Below are 20,611 nucleotides of genomic sequence, written 5' to 3'. Positions count from 1 at the left end.
CTTCCGCGTACGTACGACGGCGACTGTCAGTAGACACAGGAGCCGTTTCCAGATCAACCGACGTGGGCGGAAAACGATGGGCGTGCAGCACCTGCTGGACCTCGTCGCGGATGACACTGGTGATAGAACCAACATCGATTTGCCTTGTCCCGTACATCTTTTCCATTTCTTCCTGGACGACAGATCGAATGATCTCGCGAATCCATTCGGGGCTCTTGCTCCCAGGGGTGGCGAAAATCTCGGCAGTTGAGGCAGCATTCACTTGACGGTCAAACTGGGCAGACCGTTGGTGCAGTACTCGCTCCATTGTTGCCGCTTCAGTAAGGAACTCAGCAACACTTTTGGGCGGACTACGCACCAAACCAGCAAAAAGTTGTTCCTTCACACCACGCATGAGGTGGCGCAACTTTTTTTCTTCTGCCATAGCAGGATCCGCTCGCTTGAAAAGCCGTGTCATGTCCTCGACGTACATCGAGACGGTCTCGTTGGGCATCTGGATGCGTGATTGAAGTGCACGCTCCGCCCTTTCGCGGCGGTCGGGACTCCTGTAGGTCTCCAGGAGGCGACGCTGGAACTCGCGCCAAGATGTCAGAACATCATCCCTGTTCAAAAACCACGTCTTGGCACCGTCTTTTAGGCACGTGTACACGTTCCGGAGCTTCGCGGCATCATCCCAGTAATTGATCGCTGCGACACGTTCGAACTCACTCAGCCAGTCGTCAACATCTTCATGCTGCGCTCCGTGAAAGGGGCTAGGCATGAGCGGGTTCTGGACGGTGCAGTAGATCGGCGTGGAAGGTGTCGGAGCTTGCATGGGATCTTGTGTCGAAGTCATAGTCGCTGCGTCAGTGGTTGGTGTCTCAGGCGGTAGGCCTCGTTGGCGGCGGCTTACTCTATGAACAGGAGTGTCCACGGGTGCAGGGCTTGTGTTCCGGCTGCTGGACGGGGTCTTGGGCATCGGGTGGATTGCGAGACGTTGTACCCAGCAACTCCACCAGTCTTGTCACGTTACTCTCGACAAACTTGATAAAGAATGGGCTCGTTTAGTCGACTACTCAAGCAGCGGCTCAGAGAGATCGTCTTCGTCTTCTTTCACTCTTCGATCTCACCCAAGCAAACCATGTGGCAATATCACGAAATCACTCGTACAGTTTAATCGTACGTCACATCCCTATGACTATACCGTGTAGTAACACGTAGGTGCGCCGAGTAAAGACATGGATGTATGAATCCCATCCCGTCTTTGTTGCGGTCCCTCGATACGCGTTCTAACACGCTGCGTGCCACTCCGACAATAACAGCGAGTTTTAGAATACCGTTTGCAAGCACTGCGGGCGTTGCGGGCGTAGCGGGCGCCATAAGAGTTTTAGAATAGCGTTTGCCCTGCTGCAAACCACAACGCACGATCGCAGTGACACCGTTAGCCTCGAAACCAGCGCTTGCGGGCCACATGCGGGCCGCCATCACCGCACGCAATTTCGGATTTTCAGCGTGCGGTCCGCGAACGCGCACGCCGACTCGCATTACGACGCATGCGCAGTGGCAGCGACCGCACCGCAAGGGCTCGCGGTGCGCTATTCTAAAACTCCCTAATAGGAAAGGGGCTGAGAAAGTATGGCTGAGTTAAAAATAGTCTCCGAGTGGTTTCCATTACCTTAAGTATTTCCTAAAAAGTGTTTATTTTTTTATCCTTATTATTCAATGCTGACTACTTCACCAACATGCTTTTTAATTGTTTACGATCAGGTTCTGTTGTATCCTTAGTTTTTTTACTTCCTAAGCAAAAGTGATTAAGATATTTTAAAGGAACTAAAACCATAGCAGCATCAGCAGCAGCAGCAATAATAATAATAATGAGAAGAAGAAGAAGAAGAAGAAGAAGAAGAAGAAGAAGAAGAAGAAGAAGAAGAAGAAGAAGAAGAAGAAGAAGAAGAAGAAGAAGAAGAAGAAGAAGAGGAAGAAGAAGAAGAAGAAGAAGAAGAAGAAGAAGAAGAAGAAGAAGAAGAAGAAGAAGAAGAAGAAGAAGAAGAAGAAGAAGAAGAAGAAGAAGAAGAAGAAGAAGAAGAAGAAGAAGAAGAAGAAAAAGAAGATGAAGAAGAAGAAGAAGAAGAAGAAGAAGAAGAAGAAGAAGAAGAAGAAGAAGAAGAAGAAGAAGAAGAAATGTATAATTTTTATTGAAAATCAGGTTTTCCTTCGCTTTATTTATCAATATATTACTAATAAAAAAGGCATTTTTATACGTATAAGCCAGCATGAAAATTTTGTATGAAATCTATTACGTTTTACTTATGTAACTTTTCTTATTTTAATGTACCATAACATATTGAAACACCCCTCAACGTTCTGCGAATCCCACACAGTGGGTGGGAGCCACAGTAGAAAGTGAACAACAACAAGATTGTCAGCAAACTAAACAAAACGACGAAGACGCACACTAGTATGCGCGAGACCTCGTAAATGCCTCGACCCATTCTACTCGGCGCCATTGTTCGTCCTGGTTATACGCTTGGCAAACAAAAGGTTTGCCTTATACTCGAGAGCGGAAGTGTGCGTAGCAGTTCTTTGAGACCGCACAACTGAATAACAAGGGAGCCGTCGGCCTCGCTAGCGTCACCAGGACTTACTCCTCCTTCCGCCAGCATGCTCGGAATCCAGATGAAAGATCTCGGTGCATGGTGCGGGACCGACCGTGCTTGTGATACATGGGCTGGACATGACAGCGCCGACGACGCCGATGCTACGTTCAGCGTTTTGCGCGGGCCTCCTCTTGGGTACCGTAGCTACGCATCTCGCGCAGCCACGTCGAAGGTCACCCCGGGACGCGACCCCCAGAGCGAGGGACGGCGTACCGCCGAGGACACATCTGACAGCCGTATGACCAACGTATCCTCCAGCTCCGGGAATCCAAACTCATCGCCAGCGTTCCCGGATCAGAGGCTCTCTCGTCCCGAGAAAGGCAAGCAAGCGTCCGGCGTGTTCCTGTGCTTGGGGGAGAACGATTCCGCGACCACGCATCACTTCGATTCACTCCAAGGAGTTGCGAGTGTCGCCTGACGCGGTTCCCGAAGAAATCGAGCTCCATCGGTTTCCGTCCCGAAGGTGGCGTCGTCGAAATCGTTCTTGGCAAGCGACGACGCTGCTCCGTGCGCTCCGCTTGATTCCACCGGAGCGAAGCTGTATTGGAGCCGCTAACTTTTTGCTTTATTCTTCTTTATTTTGATAACAGTGCAAATATAGTTTTATAATTTTCGACGGCTATACTCGTGCCTTATGTTTATTGCAAGACCTTTATTACAGCAGAGAATATTTATTAGGATTTAACGCCCCAAAACTACGACCTCGCTTATGAGGGACGCTGTGGTGGAGGGCTACCGAAAGAAATTTCACCCACTGGGGTTCTTTAACGTCCTTCCAAATCTAAATAGAAGGGCGTTTCACATATAACTCCGTAAATACGAAACAAAGTGCGTGTAATGCCTTACAAATGCGTAGCGCGTGCCACTCTACTCCGAAAAATGACGAATAATGGTAGCGGATACACAGAAATTATAGTTTGTGCAGCTGCACTGGGAGTAGTTGCTGCGAGACTGTTTAAAAAGGGTCCACAAAGGCCGCTCTTCCAACTTTCGTCTATACTATTCTGTACGTTTCGCGCAGGCCCGGCGGTGTTGCAGCGAAATCTGCTGGGAGATCACAAAAAGGGTGCCGTAGTTGTCCGCCGTCCCCGCCGGTGTCGGTGTCTGCTAGGGCGCGAAATAAGAAAACTAAATAAAATAACCACAATGAAACGGGGCTCGAACCTTGGTCCTCTCCGTGGACAGCCAGTATTCTATCCACAGAGTCGTGTCGGTGCACGAAACATCCTCAAGAGAGGACCCTATAGAAGCGCTATGTCAGGAAGAAAACGCGTCGGCAGACATACGTAATATTGCGTGGAAGAGTTAAAAAACAACTAGATGTCACGCACTGCGAACATCGTAACGAGTGAGTCATTGAACGCTTCCAACTCATTACGAAGGGCTCAGCCATGATTTTTTCTTGTCATCAGGTGCCGCACCAATTTATGACATAGTGGGTGCCTTGCAATCGTATTAGTAGCCGCAGGAGAGTCCACGACGGACTCTGGAAGTGCCACTCTTCCAGCTTTCGTTCTGCCAACGACGATGATGATGATGCTCCTTGGAAGTTTGGCACCTACCCACCGTGTGGCGCTTTCCACGCAAGCCTGGCTTTTTTTTCTGGTGATTTCACTTGTGTTCACTGCAAAAAAAAAAACCTTTAGTTATTCTGTTTTTGAGGGTATGTTTAAGGTTAGCCAACTATATTGTACCGAATTTTGATGCCTCAATTTTAGAATATTGCTGCAGGAATACTTTTGATGAGCTTTGCAATGTTATTCAAGCCACGAAACCTATACTATTTCGAAATTCATAAAGTAATTTTTAAACTGTGTCAAATTCCAACATATTCATTCCATATTGTTCTAGCCAGATAAACACTGATGTATTGTTTGCGAGAAAGTGCATAATTTATATTAAATTAGTGGTTATTTCGTGTTTCCTTTCTTTCTATTTTTTAACATTTCATTTTTTCTCCTTCTTGTATTATTAAACATTTGTGTTCAGAAAGCGTTTACTTAACCACAAAGCTCGAGTTGCCACTGACCCTTGCCACATTGTGTTTAGAATAAATGTTCGACGATATAAAGAACAAAGTGTTCGACTATGGGAGAGCTTTAACCTGTCCCGTGTGTCGGTAATTGAAATGTGTGTTTAGAAAAACTGGCAGATACCACGTACAGTGGGAACTGATGATATGCGAAGCAGGAAGGGGGAAGGTTGTTATCTCACTTTAAATCGGCATAACGTTACGAGGCGCAAGTAAATAATGCCATACATGACTTCCCTGTCATGATCACCTAATTTACGCGTCTCAATTAGCTTTGTCATCTATTCACGTCACTTGATACTAAATTTGGTATATGTGGAGCTAGCATAATAAATAACCGTGAGTGCCCTATGATTGTAGCACGTAGTCATGTTTTACATGACACGCATATTAAGATTATTGCGTTTGAACGTGTCATTTACCTCCGTCGTCGGTTTATGTCACGTGACATCAAATATGGTATATGTGGAGCTGGTGAAAGAGCCGCGAGAGCATCATGAGCGTGGTAGGTTGTCATGTTCTTACATGGAACACATGTCGAATTGTACTGGTGCTTTGAGTGTGGCATGTAGTCATGTTGTTACATGGCACGCATCTCATGATTATCATGTTTGCAGCAGTCACATACCTTCGTCATTCATTAGTGTCACGTTATACAAACTTTGGCATATGTGAAGCTAGCGAAACGACCGCGAGTGCATCATCATAGTGGCATGTAGCCATGTTGTTACATGACAAGCATGTTGTGATTACCCTTATTCGATGTGTCCTTTACATATGTCGTCCATTCGCGTCACGTAATACCGAGTTTGGTACATGTGAAGCTAGTGAAATGGCCGCGAGCGCATCGCGAGAGTAGCATGCAGTCATGTTGTTACGTGACATGCATCTCATGATTATTATGTTCGCACCAGTCAAATACCTTCGTCATCCATTCACGTACTGAATTACCGAATTTGGTATGTGTGACGCTAGCGAAACGGCCGCTAGCGCATCATGAGCGTGGCATGTAGTCATGTTGTTAAACGACACGCATGCCAAGATTTTCATGTTAGGGTCTTTCGCTTGTGTTCGCAATACAATCATGCCATATCATACCAGTTTTGCAACATGCCATGTGATCGAAACCACCGTAAGAGCTAGCTCCAGGATCATGAAATGTAAATCGTGAGATTCAAGACAAACATGTCATGATTTTATGTTATGACTAGTCACTTAGCTCGTCATACAGTCATGTTATGGCATACCATTATCGAAATAGCTAGGACAGCTAAAAGTCGTAAGCGGATAGATAGATAGATAGATAGATAGATAGATAGATAGATAGATAGATAGATAGATAGATAGATAGATAGATAGATAGATAGATAGATAGATAGATAGATAGATAGATAGATAGATAGATAGATAGATAGATAGATAGATAGATAGATAGATAGATAGTGCCACGAACTGTTCGCCACCGCTAAACAAGCCCTGCCAGTCTACGCAGCGCGCGCCTTCTATCTTATCTCCCTCTTCCCCTTCCCTTACCCTTCGTTCTTATAAAAACCCAAGCCGGAACATAAACGCTCGCTTTTTGTCCTGGTTACTCTGTTCGTGCATTTCGGGGCGCGGCCCAGCCGCGGGGGCCGGTTATAACAGTGGCGACGAGTATTTCAACAAAGAACGAGACCCAGCTGCTTCCTGAAGGTGGGCAAGCAGCCACCACATCGACAGCCATGAGTCACCGCCTCTCGGAATTAAACGACGACACATATAAGTGGCAAGCGTACCTCGTGAAGGTTGAGGCTTATTTTGAAGCAAACGAAGTCACTGATGATGCCAGGAAAAGAGCCCTGTTGGTAGCCGCACTTGGGTCGCGAACGATTGATGTGCTATGCGATAGAGTGGCACCGCAGAAGCCAAACGCACTCGGCTACGATGCGGTAATGAAAGTTCTAAGCGAGTATTATGACCCACGACCAAACGAAATTTCAGAAAGCTTCAAGTTTTTCCACCGAAACCAGCAGGAAGGAGAGTCTGTTCACGCATTCATTGTGGAAATACGGCGCCTAGCGCATAACTGCAACTTCGCGTTCATGCTGGATAGGATGTTAAGGGACCGTATCGTGTGCGGGGTACGTTCAAGAAATTTGCAAAAGCAGCTGCTCGCGAAACCTGAGTTGACATTACAAGAAGCAGAGGCACTTGCGTTGGCGGCAGAAAGGGCAGAGTTAGATGCCGAGAACATAAATCGAGAAACGCCCCCGGCAACAGTGTCGGCAATGAAGGAGCAACGCTGGGTGCCGCGAGGCCAGAAGAAAAACGAAGACGGGAAGCCATGCGAGTGCTGCGGAAAGCGTAATCATAAGCGCGTGACCTGTTCAATGCGTGGAAGGCACTGTTACAAATGTGGAAAACAAGGGCACTTGGCACGCATGTGCCAAAGGATCGACAACGCGTTGAATGTAACAGCCCAAGCCACCGACAGTGATAGCAGCGCGTCGCAACTTTGGTCCGTTAACATCGAAGAATTCATTGGTGCCACCGATTCAGGAAACGTTCACGCGGAACGGCGTAAAGCTGAAGATGGACGTGGATACCGGCTCGCCCGTATGCGTCATTCCTAGAGCAACCTACAAAGCCCACCGTCATCAATGGCCGAAGTTGCAGGAGCCGAAGATAAAGCTGGCGTGCTATTTGGGGAAGCTACCCGTACTCGGAGTACTGTCAATGCGTGTATGCCACAAATCGGCGGAGGTTGATTGCAACTTAATTGTCTTGGACTGCGAAGGTCCTTTCCTGTGCGGTCGTGATTTGCTGCAGAAACTACAAGAGCAGGGCGCAGCAGTACTCCACGTAGCTGCGCCACCACTCGGGGCGAGCCCGGAGTCTCCGCCCGCGCCTGTTGTGTTGGACCGCTACTCCGACCTGTGCACGGAGGGCGTAGGACTCATGAAAGGCCCACCGGTGCGCCTTCACATCAAGCCTCGAGTGACGCCAAAGTTCTTCAAGGCAAGAAAGGTACCCTACGCTCTGTTGGATAAAGTTTCAGAGGCATTAGATCGACTCGTGGCAGCTGGCATTATATCACCAGTCACGCACTCGGAATGGGCTACGCCCATTTTTCCAGTCTTAAAGAAAGACGGCACAGTTCGCATTAGCGGTGGCTTCAAGGTTACTTTGAACTTAGTATGCGAGCTGGAACAATACGCGCTGCCTCTTATCGAGGATATTTTTGCGCAATTATGGGGGGGGAGCGGTTCAGCATTTTGGATTTGCGCGACGCCTACAACCAGATCCCGCTAGACGAAGAGTCTCGCAAATTGGCCGTGATAAACACCCACAAGGGCCTCTTTTGCTTCAACCGCCTCCCGTTTGGGATTGCTTCGGCACCGGCGATATTTCAAAGGCCGATTGAATCAATCCTACAGGGCTTGCCTGGGGTGCAAGTGTACCTAGATGACGTGTTGATAGCGGAAGAGGGTGACAGCGAACACCGCAATCTGATGGCTGTGCTCGAGCGCTTCCGTGAACATGGCATTAAGCTTCGTGCTGATGAGTGCCGCGATAGCGAGCCCTCTGTTACATATCTAGGTCACCGTATTGACGCAAATGAACTGCATCCCATGGAAAAGAACGTGGATGCTATCAGGCTAGCCCCCTCTCCACAGAACGTCTGCGAGCTACGCTCATTTCTGGGCATAGTAACCTTTTATAACAAGTTGATGCCCGACTTGTCTACCATTCTATCACCGTTGTACAAACTGCTGAAAAGGGGCGCTAAGTGGACGTGGAGCACCAACGAAAAGAAAGCCTTTGTCCAGGTGAAAAATGCGTTGTGCGCGGCACCCATACTCACTCATTTTGATCCGAACCGTGAGCTCTTCTTAGAGTGTGATGCGTCCCCATACGGAGTTGGTGCTGCACTTTTTCATCACACCGAAGGCGAGAAGCGACCCGTAGGCTTTCGATCGAGAATGCTGACAACTGCCGAAAGAAAGTACTCTCAGATCGAGCGCGAAGCGTTAGCCATGATATTTGGTGTTGCTAGGTTTAGGGACTAACTGTTGGGGCGAGAGTTCACTCTGGTTACGGATCACCAGCCGTTGCTGGGCCTGTTAAGGCACGACCGTCAGACCCCCGTCATGGCGGCAGCCAGAATACAAAGATGGGTCCTACTACTTGGTGCATACAAGTATAAACTGCAGTACAAGCCGGGAAAAGTTATGCTCAACGCGGATGCATTAAGCCGGTTACCCCAATCTCTTGAACAGGAGCTGCAGGACGACGAGGATGCGGCCGAGTACGTCCTCGTCGTGGACCAGTGGTACGAGCCGGAGGTGCCCATGAAAGAACTTCAAGCCCTCACGCAGTGAGACGGCGTACTGTCAAGTGTGTGCAGATACGTCATCCAAGGTTGGCCACAACGCACTACGGAGGAAGGCACAGAGATGCGGGAGTATCACAAAAGGCGGAACGAGCTGTCCGTGCAGCATAACTTGCTTCACTGGGGTCATCGTGTTGTGGTTCCGGCAGAAGCCAGGAAGAAGCTACTGAAGTTATTACATGGAGCTCATCAAGGAGTTTCTGCAATGAAGGCAGTTGCACGGTCAAAATTTTGGTGGCCTGGCTTGGACCACGATATTGAGCGCTTAGCCGCTGTGTGTCAGCACTGCGTACAGGCGTTGCCCATGCCACCCGCGCAAGCACCCATTCGCTGGCCAGAGACGCAGGAAAGATGGTCGCGATTGCATGTCGACTTCGCGGGTCCGATCCAAAACAAGATGCTTCTTGTCGTCGTGGACTCTCACAGTAAATGGATTGAGGCCATTCTCCTGGCTCACGCGACCTCGCGCAACACAGTCGATGCCCTGCGAACGCTGTTCAGTAGATTCGGTCTGCCACACACAGTAGTGTCTGATAATGGCACGCCATTCACCGGATGAGAGTTCAAGGAGTTCTTGCAACAGAACGGGGCAGTTCACGTGCGGGCACCCCCCTACCATCCACAGAGTAATGGACTCGCCGAACGTGCGGTGCGAACCATCAAAGACGGACTAAAGAAGCGTGGGGACGCAGACTTGTCAAGGGCGCTGGCTAGAACATTGTGCCGCTATAGAAACACGCCGCTTCCGTCCGGGAGCTCACCATCAGAAATGTTGCTGGGTTACCAGCTCCGCACCCGATTAGACATGTGTTTTCCTCCCAGGAGCCGAGCAACAGGGGATGTTCACTCTGCTGACAGCGCCGAGTGGAACTTCGCACCGGGAGATCCTGTGTACCTTCGCAATTACGGCCGTGGTGACAAGTGGACACCTGGGAAGGTCCAGTCAACCTCTGGTGCACGCACCGTGTCTGTCGACACGGAGAACGGGCTTGTTCACCGGCACATGGACCAGCTCAGGCGGAGAAGCGTCGAAGAACCGTCGAGTCCAGAGGCTCTCACTAGTCCCCAGATAAGCCCGGACCCTCCAGTACAAGACTGCGAAGCTCCAACGGCTACTGGCCCCGGTCTTCCGGGCCACCCGCCCCCAGAGCTAAGACGTTCCACACGTATCAAGAAGCCAGTGGAGCGTTATGGATTCTAAGGAAGGAGGAATGCCACGAACTGTTCGCCACCGCTAAACAAGCGCTGCCAGTCTACGCTGCGCGCGCCTTCTATCTTATCTCCCTCTTCCCCTTCCCTTACCTTTCGTTCTTATAAAAACCAAAGCCGGACAATAAACGCTCGCTTTTTGCCCTGGCCACTCTGTTCGTGCATTTCGGGGCGCGGCCCAGCCGCGGGGGCCGGTTATAACAGATAGATAGATAGATAGATAGATAGATAGATAGATAGATAGATAGATAGATAGATAGATAGATAGATAGATAGATAGATAGATAGATAGATAGATAGATAGATAGATAGATAGATAGATAGATAGATAGATAGATAGATAGATAGATAGATAGATAGATAGATAGATAGATAGATAGATAGATAGATAGATAGATAGATAGATAGATAGATAGATAGATAGATAGATACGCTCAAAGTCACCGAAGCTCGCTAAGAAATGCTTCGCATTCTAAAGTTGTCAAAGATTTAGATTACTTGGTACTTTACTGTGGGAGTCCATGGACCCGTGATGCCTGGTCTTCCCGACAAGCAGCTGTTGGTTGTGCGTGAAATCGTTCACAGCGTAACTTTTGTCGACGTGGCATGACCAAATGTGTATTTAGAAAAAGTGTTTCACGATCTGGAGTACTGCGTACTCAACTATGGGAGAGCGGTGAGCAATCCCGGTACAATAACGAGGGCAGTTACAGGTTTAAGACCCACGGGACAAGTGTTTCAAAATTTGGTTAACGATTTCGAGTACTTTGTACTATACCATGGGAGAGCTGAAAACCGTCCCGTGGGAGACTTTCCCCAAAACTGTACAATTGGTAAGTTTCACTGTGCACTTAACTTGTACATACACAAACGAAACATCGAAACAAGTAAAGACAGTGTATACATCTTACAAATGAGCATGTCACACACTTCGGGTGAGGCCCCGCCGATCCAACATCGACGTGCGGCGGACTCGCAGGCTTCTACTTTACGCTTCGGCCTGCGACGCCTGAAAGGCCTCGAAGTGGCACATTTCGAATTTATTTGCGGGTTGGTCGACCCGTGCGGGGTTGCACGTGTGGTTATGTGTGGGCCTGACCGACGCACTCATAGAGCAGACACGGAGTTCGATTACACATAAACAAGCATTTAATTGGAACACTGGCAAAGGCAGGAGTTAACAAAAATAACAGAGAGGAGTAACACTGATACGCAAAGGAAAGAACAGCTATATAACAAAATATGCTAAAAAAACACTACAAAAGATACAGACTAAAGACAAATGTGCGGAACATTAATAAAATAACAACAAGATGGAAATCAAAGGAGAGAGACACTAGAAATTAATTACAGAATGATCATGGTGGCGCTTTAGAATTTAAACGTGCGACGCAGCGCACACTACAAATATTTAAAAAAAAAAGGCTGGTTAAAACAAGTTTACGGTTTAACAAAAAAGTCACAATAAAAAGTTCCATACGGACCAAACCAGCCCTTGGTGCACGTAGGGGAGTTGACGGGTGCCGCTGAAGGTCTCGCCGGCTTGGTAGACGACGAGGGTGCCCGGAATTGCAGCCGTCTCAGTACGTTGCGCGGGTCACTCCGTGCTCGCCGCCTACGCGAGACTCGCGACACCGACGACCGCACTGGTTGCTGTCTGTACGTCAACTGCTCTTCCGATGCAGTTCAAACCTCCTCGGGGGCGTCCACGTGCTCCCATCTCATCTGGGAGTAATTTTTTTTTGCGGAGACCGCCGGTTCCCCTTCCGGTCAGGGGCAGGGAAGACGAGCCGGCGCCACGCTGGTCGTTATAGTCGCCGGATGTCGTCTCCCAACACAAAAACGCCCTTCCTTGGAAGATGGGGCCCGCGGATGCTCCGAAAATTGGAGTCGTTTGTGACATAGCCCCCTTCTTAAGAATATTACTTCGTAATGTTCAAGAAAATCACAAACGCTCAATGTTCGAGAGCCTGCCGTGTTCCGGTTGTCCACCAATGCGTTTTCTTTTTCGCGCGCACCATTTCGCTGACGTGGACGACACCGCAGAGAACACCCGACACACCACACTTTCACGGTCACTATACGATGAAAGTCAGAACTCGCGCACAACGTCATGGCCACATACATGAAAAGACAATGACAAAAATACTGCACACTTCAAGAGTAAGACAGGTAAGCATTCCTCCATGCCACATATAAAAAAAAAATACACGCTTTAAGCGGTATTGAAACATCACTTACTTACACGCAGCTTCCGACAAGGATTAATAAAAAAACTATTCGGCATGATCGCCTGCGCGCAGTTCCTGAACTTACTGTCCACTAAAGCGCTCTATTTTAAAATGATAATAAAAAGTAAAACTTTCAAGAACAAAGCGTAATGTTTATTACACAAGCTTACCTCGTTATACTTCGTGTATATGGCCAACCAGTCTTGAAAAGAACTCAAGTTATTAAAATAACAATATCCCTAAAACAAGGCTTTCTAACTGATCGGGTAATAAGTTGAAACAACAGATCATCGTTTAGAAACACACAGACGACACAAGAAAATCAATAAAAAAACTAAGCGATTGCTCCGAACGTTTATCAAATGTTTCAAAATCGAATGACTGAAATGAACATTGTTTCAAAAAGTATCCCATTAGCCCTGAAGGTTAGGTTTACGTTTCGATGTACATACACATAAGTTTTATCCGCGCCCGAGGTGGCCGCGCTCTTGGGGGAGCCGTTCGAAGCAACACGGGCAGACAAAACAGTGGACGGCCGCTACCCGGACGTCTGTTTCCCGCTAGTTTGCCCCGTGGCAGCAAGCCATCGCCGACACCGCGTTCTACGGAAATGGGCTTTGCACCCGCGTCGCGTCGTCTAGGGATAATGCGCTCCTTCCCCATGCATTCCGCTCCTCGAACACAAGAATGGAGTGGTGGGGGTTGGCTCCTCGAAGCACCAGGTACAATCGCCTTCCTCACCCTCCTACCCTTCAAGCGGTTTGGGGCATGACTACCCCCTCTACTGGCGAATGCCACAAAACGCAATCGAAGCTTTCGTTGCGTTGATTGACGTTTGGCAATTCTAGATTTAATGGGTGGATTTACATCCTTCGCTTCTCTCTTGTTCTTGCTTTTGCGGCGTCTTTTTCCTTTTGCACGTTGCTCAGTGCTCACTTTCGAGAAGCCCGCTTGCAACATTTGCAGAGCAGAACTTCTTCCGCTTGTCTCTTCGGCTCTAATGCCTATACAGTCGGGATTTCCCGTTAACTTGTGGACACCCTGACTTGCGGGAAGCTTGACTGACGGCTGAGCAAGGCAAGCGTCTTCCTCGGGGCTGCGCCGCTCGCACCTGGAAGAACTACTTGCCCCAACATTGCCCAGCTCGCAGTGCGCGTCAGCACCCGACTGTGCCCCGCTCTCTGTACAGGGGTCCTCACCTACCGGGCCGGAGGTACTGCGAACTTCACAATTAGCTGCTATGGCGACGCACAAACAGGGTGGCTGTGCCATGTCCATTACAGATGGCATTTCTGTATTAACAAGACTCTCCGGGCACAGCGCCTCGTCGCCATCACTTTGGCCTTCAGTGGCCTTTGTGGCCACAACGGGACTTTCAGCAGCTAACCTTTTAGGTTCACTCGTGAACCCGATGTTCTCCCCAACAGTACTATTACCTTGGCCGGCTCTCAGTGGTATGGCACCTACGGGCTCTTTGCCTCTTTTGTGCCTTGCATCCCAGGTCTCAAACATGCGCCGTTCACTTTCGATTTTCTGGCGCAGTAGCTGAACATGATCCTGGTAAGACTGCTTGTTCGGGACATGGTCGGTCACGCTACTGGGCGTTCTAGCGGCTAAGCTAAGACCCGACTGCGCCGCACACAGTCCCAAGCGCTCTTTTTCCTTTTGAATTCTAAGCCTTGAATTTTCTCGCTCCTGTTCCATCAAAAATTCCAGATGTTGCCTGTACCTAATTCGTTCGGCATCGCGCTCCTCTTTAAGTCTATTTCGTTCTTTTTCGACGAAATTATATAACTCCTTGCCTACAAAGCCAAAGGCTTTGCCCTGTTCAATAAGTCTGTCAAACTGCGTGCCGTCCATTGTTACAAACAGTTGATCACCAACAAAACAATAAAAGGACGTCTACATACTGGATGCTCAGAGTTACGTCAGTCTCCCAGACATCACCACGCGGTCGGCCAGTCCTGTCGCGCGGACGCCAGATAATGTCACACACTTCGAGTGAGGCCCCGCCGATCTAAGATCGACGTGCGGCAGACTCGCAGGCTTCCACTTTACGCTTCGGCCTGCGACGCCTGAAAGGCCTCGAAGTGGCACATTTCAAATTTATTTGAAGGTCGGTCGACCCGTGCGGGGTTGCACGTGTGGTGATGAATGAGCCTGACCGACGCACTCATAGAGCAGACACAGAGTTTGATTACACTTAGACAAACATTTAATTGGAACACTGGCAAAGGCAGGAGTTAACAAAAATAACAGAGAGGAGTAACACTGATACGCAAAGGAAAGAACAGCTATATAACAAAATATGCTAAAAAAACACTACAAAAGATACAGACTAAAGACAAATGTGCGGAACATTAATAAAATAACAACAAGATGGAAATCAAAGGAGAGAGACACTAGAAATTAATTACAGAATGATCATGGTGGCGCTTTAGAATTTAAACGTGCGACGCAGCGCACACTACAAATATTTAAAAAAAAAAGGCTGGTTAAAACAAGTTTACGGTTTAACAAAAAAGTCACAATAAAAAGTTCCATACGGACCAAACCAGCCCTTGGTGCACGTAGGGGAGTTGACGGGTGCCGCTGAAGGTCTCGCCGGCTTGGTAGACGACGAGGGTGCCCGGAATTGCAGCCGTCTCAGTACGTTGCGCGGGTCACTCCGTGCTCGCCGCCTACGCGAGACTCGCGACACCGACGACCGCACTGGTTGCTGTCTGTACGTCAACTGCTCTTCCGATGCAGTTCAAACCTCCTCGGGGGCGTCCACGTGCTCCCATCTCATCTGGGAGTAATTTTTTTTTGCGGAGACCGCCGGTTCCCCTTCCGGTCAGGGGCAGGGAAGACGAGCCGGCGCCACGCTGGTCGTTATAGTCGCCGGATGTCGTCTCCCAACACAAAAACGCCCTTCCTTGGAAGATGGGGCCCGCGGATGCTCCGAAAATTGGAGTCGTTTGTGACAGAGCACTAAAACCTAATTTATCACTGTGTGTTAAGGAAAAGATTTTAACGATTTAGAGTATTCAGCACTGAACTATGGGATGGCAGTGAGCCATCCCGATGAATTTAGTGTAGCTTGTTTACAGATTTTGAGGCTGTAATCCTACGAATTGCATTGTGGAACTGTGTGCTTAGAAAAAAAAACCACAGTATGTCCACGAGGTGAATGATGATGAGTGGGCGAAGCGGATGGATGCACGGAGAGACAGACGCATGGACGAACGCAGGGACGGATGCATGGTTGAACGGATGGACGCATGAACGGATGGATAGACGAATGGATTAACGGAAGCCAGAGGAAATGGACTTAGGGAGGCGCAGGCGGACTGACGGATGCTTCGCCCCACTCATCATTCACTCCATGGATATGCTGTGATTTTTATTATCATACTACAAGTAATGTCTTCCAGAATCGCACCATTTGCATTTCTCAGCGTATATGCATTTCGTTATAGATACAATCACCGCCCTCTACGGCCGCTTCAAGAACTGCCGAGAGGTGGCAGCAGACGATTACGGAGGGACGCTCAGCCAAGGCCTTAAGAAGCTTTGCACCTAAAAGTAGTTAATGATTTTAAGCACTTCGTATACTACTATGAGAGAGCATTAAGCCGTCCCGTCTTCGAACGGAATTCAGCTTGTATTTTTAGAAAGAGCTGTTAACGATTTTCAGTATTGAGTACTTCGTACTATACTATGAAAGAGCATAAAGCCGTACCGTAGGCCTGACATTTGACAAAGCGAAGCACAACTGTGTTTAGATAAAGTGTTTAATGATTTAGAGTACTCGGTACTCTAACATGGGAGAGCTGAAAGCCTTCCCGTGGGCCTTACATCATAGCAGCAGAAGCTTCGAATCCGGACTGGGTCCGTGCAATGGAACGTATAACTATCCGCATATGAAGTGTTATGATACAACGATAAACGTTGTAATACAAAAAGGCGCGAGGGTTTGTGAATGCCTTGAGCCATCGATGGTGTTCCACTAGAAAGACAGAAATAGCAATTACAAGGTTACGATGCCAGATCGCCACACCGAACTTTTACCAATACAGGTGTGATTTGCTGCAGTCACCTTCAGGCCTTTATTGCAACGAGAGGGAATCTTTATTTTAAGATCTATATTGTAGGCAAATCAAAAGAAAATATTTCTAGATGAACTCCTCCTTGGGGTAGGTTAAGTTTATTTTAATAAAACTTTCTGTTGGGCTGGTTGGAACATGCTTACTGAAACGACGCATACCACCAAGGAAGAACATTAAGGTCTCCCTTTTTGTTCCCTCCCTAAAGGGCCCTCTAACGCTTGAAAACATCGGTTCCGACTGCATAACTCGTAGTGGAGCTCGACAAAACTACTGCGAACAAAAATGACACAAAAAATATGATTGGATAAATATAACATTATTATGATCGCAGCATCGCATCAAAATAGGGATTACTATTGTATTTATTTTTTCATTAGCAGGACTTTTCACTCAAAGCGACAGAGAATAAAGCTTTCTCACTTTTCCAGCTTGAAAACTGCAAAGCTGGTCAAAGAATGCGCCGAACGCCATGTGCTGGAGGAAACACGCTGGCGACGCTCCGGGCACTCTTATTTCCGGTGATGGTGGGCCACATGCGGGCCGCCATCACCGCACGCAATTTCGGATTTTCTGCGTGTGGTCTGCGAACGTCGACTCGCGTTACGACGCATGCGCAGTGGCAGCGACCACACCGCAAGGGATCGCGGTGCGCTATTCTAAGCTTCCTAATAGCAAAAGGGCTGAGAAGGTATAGCTGAGTTAAAGTGGTCTCCGAGAAGTGTGCAGGTCTATTACCTTAAATATTTTTTTAAATTGGGATTTTCTTCGCTTTAATTATCAATATATTACTAATAAAAAGGCATTTTATACGTATAAGCGAGCATGAAAATTTCGTATGGAATTTATTACGTTTTACCTATGTAACCTTCCTTATTTATTTTACCTTCCTTATTTTAGAGTACCATAACATATTGAAACACCCCTCAACGTTCTGCGAATCCCACACAGTGGGTGTGAGCCACAGTAGAAAGTGAACAAGAACAAGATTGTCGGCAAACTAAACGAAACGACGAAGACGCACAGCAATATGCACGAGATCTCGTGAATGCCTCGACCCATTCTACTCGGCGCCATTGTTCGTCTTGGTTCTACGCTTGGCAAACAAAAGGCCTGCCTTACTCTCGAGAGCGGAAGTGTGCGTAGCCGTTCTTCGACGCCGTAACACTGGATAACAAAGAAGCCATCGGCCTCGCTAGCGTCACCAGGACTTACTTCTCTTTCCGCCAGCATGCTCGGAATCCAGATGAAAGATCTCGGTGCATGGTCCGGGACCGACAGTGCTTGTGATACATGTACTAGACATGACAGCGACGATGACGCCGACGCTACGTTCAGCGTTTTGCGCGGGCCTCCTCTTGGGTACCGTAGCTACGCATCTCGCGCAGCCACGTCGAACGTCACCCCGGGACGCGACCCCCAGAGTGAGGGACGTCGTACCGCTGTGGACACATCTGACAGCCGTATGACCAACGTATTCTCTCGCTCCGGGAATCGGAACTCATCGCCAGCGTTCCCCGATCAGAGGCTCTCTCGTCCCGAAAAAGGCAAGCAGGCGTCCGGCGAGTGCCTGCGGTTGGTGGAGAACGATTCCCAACCGCGCATCACTTCGATTCACTCCGAGGAGTTGCGAGCGTCGACTGAGGCGGTTCCCGAAGAAATCGAGCTCCATCGGTTTCCGTCCCGAAGGTGGCGTCGTCGAAATCGTTCTTGGCAAGCGACGACGCTGCTCCGTGCGCTCCGCTTGATTCCACCGGAGCGAAGCTGTATTGGAGCCGCTTACTTTTTGCTTTATTCTTCTTTATTTTGATAACAGCGCAAATATAGTTTTATATTTTTCGATGGCTATACTCGTGCCCTAATTTTATTGCAAGACCTTTATTACAGCAGAGAATATTTATTAGAATTTAACGCCTCAAAACCACGACCTCACTTATGAGGGACGCTGTAGTGGAGGGCTACCGAAAGAAATTTGACCTACTGGGGCTCTTTAACGTCCTTCCAAGTCTAAATACAAGGGCGTTCCGCATATAACTCCTTAAATACGGAACAAATTGCATAGAATGCCTTACAAATGCGTAGCGCGTACCACTATTCTCCGAAGAATGACGAATACTGACAATGGATACACAGAAATTATAGTTTGTGCAGCTGCACTGGGAGTAGTTGCTGCGAGACTGTTTAAAAAGGGTCCACAAAGGCCGCTCTTCCAACTTTCGTCTATACTATTCTGTACGTTTCGCGCAGGCCCGGCGGTGTTGCAGCGAAATCTGCTGGGAGATCACAAAAAGGGTGCCGTAGTTGTCCGCCGTCCCCGCCGGTGTCGGTGTCTGCTAGGGCGCGAAATAAGAAAACTAAATAAAATAACCACAATGAAACGGGGCTCGAACCTTGGTCCTCTCCGTGGACAGACAGTATTCTGTCCACAGAGTCGTGTCGGTGCACGAAACATCATCGAGAGAAGACCCTATAGAAACGCTATGTCAGGAAGAAACCGCGTCAGCGTACATACGTAATATAGCGTGGAAGAAGACTTAAAAGACAACTAGACGTCACGCACTGCGAATATCGTAACGAGTGAGTCATTGAACGCTTCCAGCTTATTACGAAGCGCTCAGCCATGATTCTTCCTTGTCATCAGCCACCGCACTAATTTATGGCATAGTGGGTACCTTGCAAGCGTATTAGTAGCCGCAGAAGAGTCTACGACGGACTCTGGAAGTGCCACTCTTCTAGCTTTCGTTGTGACTACGACGATGATGATGATGCTCCTTGGAAGTTTGGCACCTACCCACCGTGTGGCGCTTTCCATGCAAGCCTGGCTTTTTTTCTGGTGATTTCACTCGTGTTCACTGCTAAAAAAAAACCTTTAGTTGTTCTGTTTTGAGGGTAGGTTTAAGGTTAGCCAAATAAATTGTACCAAATTTTGATGCCTCAATTTTAGAACATTGCTGCAGGAATATATTTGATGCGCTTTGTAATGTTATTCAAGCCACTAAACGTATCCTATTTTGGAATTCATAAAGTAATTTTAGGATGTGCAAAATTCCAACATATTCATTCCATATTGTTCAAGCCAGATAAACACTGCTGTATTGTCTGCGTGAAAGTGCATAATTTATATTATATTACATATTAAATTAGTGGTTATTTCGTGTTTCCGTTCTTTCTATTTTTTAACATTTCATTTTTTCCTTCTTTCTTGTCTTATTAAACATTTGTGTTCAGAAAAAGTATACTTAACCACAAAGCTCGAGTTGCCACTCACCCTTGCCACAATGTGTTTAGCATAAATGTTCGACGATATAAAGAACGAAGTGTACTACTATGGGAGAGCTTCAACCTGTCCCGTGTGTCGGTAGTTGAAATGTGTGTTTCGAAAAACTGGCAGATCCCACGTACAGTGGGAACTGATGATTTGCGAAGCAGGAATGAGAAAGGTTGTTATATCACTTTAAATCTGCACAACGTTACGAAGCGCAGGTAAATTATGCCGTACATGACTTCCCTGTCATGATTATCTAGTTTACACGTCTCATTTAGCTTTGTCATCTATTCACGTCACTTGATACTAAACTTGGTATATGTGGAGCTAGCATAATGTCCATGAGCGCCCTATGATCGTAGCATGTAGTCATGTTTTACATGACACGCATATCAAGATTATCGCGTTTGAACGTGTCCGTCACCTCCGTCGTCTGTTCATGTCACGTGACATCAAATTTGGTATATATGTGGAGCTAGTGAAAGAGCCGCGAGCGCATCATAAACGTGGTAGGTTGTCGTGTTCTTACATGGAACGCGTGTATGATTATCATGCTTGCACCAGTCATAGTAGTAGTAATAGACTTTTATTCAGCCAAATTTACAGGCCGAGCAATTCGACCGCCTGTGCGATCAGTCGACACTGTTCTTCTTCCCCTTCGGCGCCGATCCAGTCGAGCCAGGAGGGGATGGAAAGGGATGGGGGAGGATAATAGCTGGATTGCTGAGCAGTTGGGCAGTAAAGCAGGCAGTGTGACAGGTCAGCGTATAGAGAGTGT

The sequence above is a fragment of the Rhipicephalus microplus genome, unplaced genomic scaffold (assembly GCF_043290135.1).
Source record: "Rhipicephalus microplus isolate Deutch F79 unplaced genomic scaffold, USDA_Rmic scaffold_18, whole genome shotgun sequence".
NCBI lineage: Eukaryota > Metazoa > Arthropoda > Arachnida > Ixodida > Ixodidae > Rhipicephalus > Rhipicephalus microplus.
This window is presented reverse-complemented; position numbering follows the sequence as displayed.